The sequence below is a fragment of the Orycteropus afer genome, unplaced genomic scaffold, assembly GCF_000298275.1.
Source record: "Orycteropus afer afer isolate SDZICR_OR568_19922 unplaced genomic scaffold, OryAfe1.0 scaffold00106, whole genome shotgun sequence".
Lineage (NCBI taxonomy): Eukaryota > Metazoa > Chordata > Mammalia > Tubulidentata > Orycteropodidae > Orycteropus > Orycteropus afer.
The window spans coordinates 3597295-3603673 of NW_006921693.1; positions in this window are offsets into that span (position 1 = coordinate 3597295).

The window sequence follows — 6379 nt, forward strand, 5'->3', positions numbered from 1 at the left end:
CCCCAGAGCTCCTACAAGGAACTAGTTAATATTAATATTATTCAAATTTGTACGCCAACTGCTAAGGCCAAATATGAAGAAATTAAAAATTTTACCAACTTCAGCAGTCTGAAATTGATCAAACATGAAATCAAGATGCACTGATAATTACTGGTGATTAGATTGCAAAAGTTGGAAGCAAAGAACAATAATCGGTACTTGGAAACTATGGCCTTGGTCATAGAAATCAGACAATATGTAACAAGATTTTGCAAGACCAACAACTTCTTCATCACAAATACATTTTTTTAACAACATAAATGGTGACTATATATGTGGACTTCGCCAAATGGAATACACAAGAATCAAATTGACTACATTTGTGGAAAGAGACAATGGAGAAGCTCAATACCATCAGTCAGAACAAGGCCAGGGGTCAATTGTGGAGTAGATCATCCATTGCTCATATGCAAGTTCAAGTTGAAACTGAAGAAAATTAAAACAAGTCCACCAGAGCCAAAATATAACCTTGAGTATATCCCACCTGAATTTAGAGACCATCTCAAAAACAGATTTGACACATTGAACACTAATGACCAAAGACCAGACAAGTGCAAGGGCATAGATATGAAGAAAGCAAAAGGTCATTAAAAAGACAGGAAAGAAGGAAAAGACAAAAAAAGACGTTAGAAGAGACTCTAAAATTTGCTCTTGAATAGAGTGGCAAAACAGAATGGAAGAAACGATGAAGAAAAAGAGCTGCAAAGAAGATTTCAAAGGGCAACTCCAAAAGACAAAGTAAAGTATGAAATGCACAAAGGTCTGGAGGTAAAAGACAAAAAAGAAAGAACACCTTTAGCATTTCTCAAGCTAGAAGAACTGAAGGAAAAACTCCAGCCTTGAGTAGCAATGTTGAAGGATTCTATGGGCAAAATATTGAATTGTGTAGGAACTACCAAAAGAAGACAGAAGGAATACACAGAGTCAATGTACCAAAAAGAACTGGTCAACATCCAACCATTTCAGGAGATAGAATATGGTCCAGAACTGACAGCACTAAAGAAAGAAGACCAAACTGCACTGAAGGCACTGGCAAAAAACAAAGCTCCAAAAATTGACAGAACTGAGATGTTTCAAAAAGCACATGCAACTCTGAAAGTACTCATTTGTCTATGCCAAGATATTTGGAAGAGAGCTACCTGGCCAGCTTACTGGAAGAGATTTATATCTGTGCCCATTCCAAAGATAGGTGATCTAACAAAATATGGAAATTATCAAACAAGATCATTAGTATAATATGCAAGTGAAAAGATGATTACAGCAATACGTCAACAGGGAACTGCCAGAAATTCAAGCCAGATTCAGAAGACATGAAACAAGGGATATCACTGCAGTTGGCAGATGGATCTTGGCTGAGAGTAGAGAATATCAGAAAGATGTTTATTTGCGGTTTTGTTGTTGTTGTTGTTTATTTGTTTGTTTGTTGACCTATCCAAAGGCATTCAATTGCAAGGATCATCACAAATTATGGATAATATTTCAATCAATAGGAATTTCAGAACACTTAATTGTGCTCATGCAGAACCTGTACATAGACTAAGAGGCAGTTATTCAAACAGAACAAGGGGATACTGTGTGATTTAAAATCAGAAAAGGTGTGTGTCAGCATTGCATCCTTTCACCACACTTGTACAATCTGTATGCTGAGCAAATAATACAAGAAGCTGGACTATATGAAGAAGAAGTGGGATAGGACTAGAGTAAGACTCATTAACATCCTGCAATATGCAGATGATACAACCTCACTGAAAGTGAAGAGGACTTGAAGCACTTACTGATGAAGATCAAAGATTATAGTCTTCGGTATGCATTACACCTCAGCATAAAGAAAACAAAATACCTCACAACTAGACAAACAAGTAACATTATGATAAATGGAGAAAAGATTGAAGTTGTCAGGGATTTCATTCTACTTGGATCCACAATCAAAGCCCATAGAAGCAGCAGTCGAGAAATCAGATGACAAAGGCTGAATGAACAGGTATGTCTGGGCAGGGAGTAGTGTGTCCATGACCATGTACAGGATTAGCAGACAATGTTTCTACATGCATATTTGCATGTACTGTGAGAAGGTCCAGGTGTATAGTAGAGCTGACAAGGGTCAAGGTTGTAGTCACTTCTTGGCCACAGCCAGCTACCCAGAGGGAACAAGTAGTTAGACCTGTGGGCTTGGGACTATGGTCACAGGGGACATCAAGCTTAAGTGGCATAACACACTACACAAAAACATTTTTCTACATCCTACTTTGGGGAGTAGCAACTAGGATCTTAAAAGCTTGCAAGCAGCTATCTAGATGCAATGATGTGTTTCTCTTCATCCAGAGCAAAGAAGAATGAAAAAAACCAAAGACACATGGAAACAATTAGTCCAATGGACTAGTAGACCATGTGATCCTCATCCTATATGGCCATGAGACCAGAAGAACTACATGGTGCCCAGCTACCACTGTCAACCACTTGAAGAGGGATCGGTGCAGGAAATCCTGGATAAAGTGGGAGAACAATGTGGACCAAAACTCAAAATCCTAAAAAAAAGAAAAGAAAAAAGACCAGAGTTGCTGGTCTAATAGAGCCTGGTAAGACCCCTGAGACTATGGCCCCTAGCTACCCTTCAGGTCTGGAACTGGATTCACTCTTGTGGCTTCTATCCAAACAATAGGCACATGGGGTGAACATTTACATCAGGCAGATACACTGCTTGGAGTGATCAATCATGGGAGAACAAAGGGCAGTGTTTGCACAGGGAGGTAGGGGGGAGTGCATGGGAGGGAAGAGGTAACTATGGGGAGGAGGTGGGAAGAGACTATTACAATGTGGGGAATTGTAGTCAATGTCATGAGACAAAATGTGTATGAACTGCTATATGGAAAATGAATTTGCTCTGTAAGCTTTCATCCAAATCACAATAAAAATTAAAAGAAATCAAATTATATACTGCCTTGGGCAAATCTGCTGTAAAAGACTTCTTGAAATTGTTGAAAAGAAAAATGTCATTTTGAAGACTAAGGTATGCCTGACCCAGGTCATGGTTTTTCCAATTGCCTCATATGAATGTGAAAGCTGGACAATAAATAAGGAAGAGTGAAGAAGAATTGTTGCCTTTGAATTATGATGTTGGTGAATAATACTAAATATACAGTAGACTGCCAGAAGAACGAATCCATCTTGGAAGAAGTATAGCCAGAACGTTCCTTTGAGGCAAGGATGGCAAGACTTTGTCTCACATACTTTGGACATGTTATCAGCAGGGACTAGTCCCTAAAGAAGGACATAATGTTTCGTAAGGTGAAGGATTAGTGAAAAAGAAGGAGACCCTCAGCAAGGTGGATTGCAACAGTGGCTGCAACAAGGGGCTCAAACATAGTTCAGTATTCTGACGATGGTACTCTACCAGGCAGTGTTTTGTTCTGGTGTACATGGGGTTGCTATGAGTCAGAACCTACTCGAAGGCATTTAACAACATTGACTGGTCAGCAACTAACAACACAGCATGTTTAGAAAATGTAAATGATGATACTTGTCATCACATAGGGATATTGAGAGGATAAGAAGATACATCAAGTGCCCCACACAGGATGGCCTTCAGTAACTGTTACTAAATTAATGAGCAATGCCGTAAAGCATTCACTCGCTCCTATCTTCAGTGGACAATGAGTAGGGAAAAGATTTTGTGAGGAGTCTGCCTCTTACCTCCAGGATATTTCTGTTAGTATAGCAGACTTGCCTCCCTCCTATCACCTAAATGGCAAACCTTGCCCTACACAAGACCAGCAGGAAGACACAGCGCCTGTGCTCAGTCCCTGCCAACATAAAAACGAGGCTCAAGTGACTCCTCAACCACAGCCTTTCTGAATGTTTCTGTCCCTTATTAATTACAGTGATAAATACCGTGTAAAGAGCTGAGGCTAAATGCCAAATGTATAAACCAGCGGGACAGGAATAAAAACATGAGCCATTAGGCCACTCTCTGCTGCCCAGGGGAGCTTACCTGATCCTTTTTATCAATGGACACTGCAGCTGGAATATTGTTTGATACATTCTGGTATGTCAGCATAGCAATAGCAGGGATATATATAGTTGAAGTGTCCTACATTCAAGCACCTATCTGCATGCTTTGAAATACCAGCTTGTACTACAGAGCAGGAGTTAAGATTTCATAGCACAACTTACAAGAGGTATGGTATTCCAGAGAATTCTACCTGTTTATATGGCTGCCCAGGCGCAAGCCCCTGGGCTAGACATTTTCATGGGCATCCACTCCATGACTGCCATAGCATGCACTGAGAAGTTGGCACTGTATCCCCATCTTAGACATTGAGAAGGAGCTCTGGTGGCGTAGTGGGTAAGACATTTGGCTGCTAACCCGAAGGTCAGTGGCTCAAGCCCACCAGCTGTTCTACGGAAAGAAGACGAGGCAATCTACTTCTGTAAAGATTTACAGCCTTGGAAACCCAATGGGGGTTATGAGTCAGAATCAACTCAATGGCTGTGGGTTTGGTTTTGGGAAGTGAGACATTAAGAAAACTGAGACCAAGAAATTAAGAAAGCAACAATAAAAATGTGATAGTCAGTAGCAAGGTAGAGTCTCAAACCAATGTCTTCAGTTCCTGGGTTCCACTGTCTTGACACTGCTGTGCAGCTGCTTTGGCATTCTATGTGATTTGTGGGTTTCCCTTGACTTCATCCCAAGCAGTATGTTGAGGACTATGGAATCAGAGCAGGCCAAAGCTCAATGGCAACTTAGCATCACCCAGCGTCATGGTTTTACTCATTTATTTTAGAACATTATCTGCAAAATAAGTCTCATTGAAAGCTTATTACGTAAAATAGACTCAAGTGGGACTCAGTTTCCTCAATAATAAATTTGGGGAGAAGATAGAGTCTGGCCCCAGCAGCCCCCTCAGTCCTCCCCACTAGCCTAAGATGGTTCCATAGTTGGAGGACAGTTTAGAAACCACTGATTTAGTCCATCCCCTAAATTTTATAATTGAAGAGACTGAATCCCAGAAAGAAGTAGGAACTTACCAAAAGACAACTTTTTAAATGTCTTCAGAGCACTTTTGTCATCACTCTCTCCCATAACTCTGTTTGCCCTGTGTCATTATATAGCTTTACTGTGAGGAAACAGTCTGTGATGTGCGCAACATTACCCAGCAAGTAAGAATCAGAGCGAGGACTCTAACCTAAGTCTCTGAAGTCCAGGTTCATTGCCTTGTGAGTCTTGGCCTCTCACCAGGACGTGAAGGTCGTGCCTCCTTAAACAAAAGTTCCCAGAGATCCAAAACTGTTTTGTATGCTCTGCAATGCCCTAATGCCAGTGTCAGCTGGTTCTTAATATTTATTAAACAGGCATCACGTCACTGGTTCCAGGTTGGATTGCCCTCTCAGAGTTTAACTCAGACACTGCAAACATTCCTCCTCCTATCTCATTCCTTGAAATTATTTTAATTCATGTGGTTAACATGTACCTGCTGCTCTGCAAGAATCTCCTTTCTAGGCAGCCTAAGGGGCACGTGTCTGGGGGACAGGCAGGAGAAAGGGAGTGGAAGGTTTAGTTCACCAGGGAGTTAGCAGAGCAGCTAGAGAACAAAGTGCATGCAAACAAAGAGGAAACTTAACAAAGGACAGATCCTAAGCGCCTCCCAGCCTAGCAGTTTCCAGATGTGGTCCCTGAGGGAGTCACCAGGCTCTGCATCCAAGAATGTGAATCCTGTTGTTTAGGTTGCTGGAGAGCAAGAAGTATGTTATTTAAGCCCTGACATCCCTTGGCTATTTATTTCACAGACACTGATAGGTCTAAATAAAAAATGTAATTTTTTTTTTTTTAAATGTGAATTCAATCTTTAAGGTACCAATTCACCATCTATCCATTTGTCCAGCTACTCTTTAAATAACTCACTCACACACAACCCCATCCTTTGATTTCTATAAATATGCATTAAAGACTTATACATTCTGCTAAATATTGCTAATCCAATAATGATGTTAGCTAAGTGTTGTTGTTAGGTGCCATCGAGTCGTGTCCGACTCATAGCAACCCTAAGCGCAGCGGAACAAAACACCGCCTGATCCCACCCAATCCCATCACCAGCTCCATGATCCTTGCTATACTTTAGCCCATCGTCACAGCCACCATGTCAAACCATCTCGTTGAAGGCCTTCCTTTCTTTTGTTGACCCTCCACCTTACCAAGCATGGCATCCTTCTCCAGGGAATGGTCCCTTCTGATAACATGACCAAAGTAGGTGAGATGGAGTCTGGCCATTCTCGCTTCCAAGGAGCATTTCGGCTGTACTTCCTCCAAGACAGATCTGTTAGCTCTTTTAGCAGTCCATGGTAC